Source organism: Bison bison, unplaced genomic scaffold, assembly GCF_000754665.1.
Source record: "Bison bison bison isolate TAMUID 2011002044 unplaced genomic scaffold, Bison_UMD1.0 scf7180017864068, whole genome shotgun sequence".
Classification (NCBI taxonomy): Eukaryota; Metazoa; Chordata; class Mammalia; order Artiodactyla; family Bovidae; genus Bison; species Bison bison.
In genome coordinates, this window is record NW_011494640.1 from 2,109,313 (window position 1) to 2,109,541 (window position 229).

At 66.8% G+C, this 229-nt stretch overlaps 1 protein-coding gene across 1 annotated transcript in view; it reads left to right on the plus strand.

Moving 5' to 3' along the window:
* The window catches only part of KPNA6 (karyopherin alpha 6 (importin alpha 7)), a 55,593-nt gene that overhangs the window by 314 nt on the left and 55,050 nt on the right, over window positions 1-229 (plus strand). The window lies entirely within an intron of this gene.

The window sequence follows — 229 nt, forward strand, 5'->3', positions numbered from 1 at the left end:
AAATAGATTTGAGGGGAGAAGCCAGGTCGGGAGCGCCGCTCAGGCCAGTTTGGGGCCAGGTTAGGGCCCATGCGGGGAGCAGTCTTTGGGGGTTGGTTCCGGGAATACCTTGTCACTTCTGGAACCCCCACGTGGTGGCCCTGCGCCGGATCGCACGCGTTCCCGGAGGCTAGAAAGCGGCCGACCTTCTGGTCTGCGCCGGGCCTGGGCTGGGGGGAGGGGCCCCAGG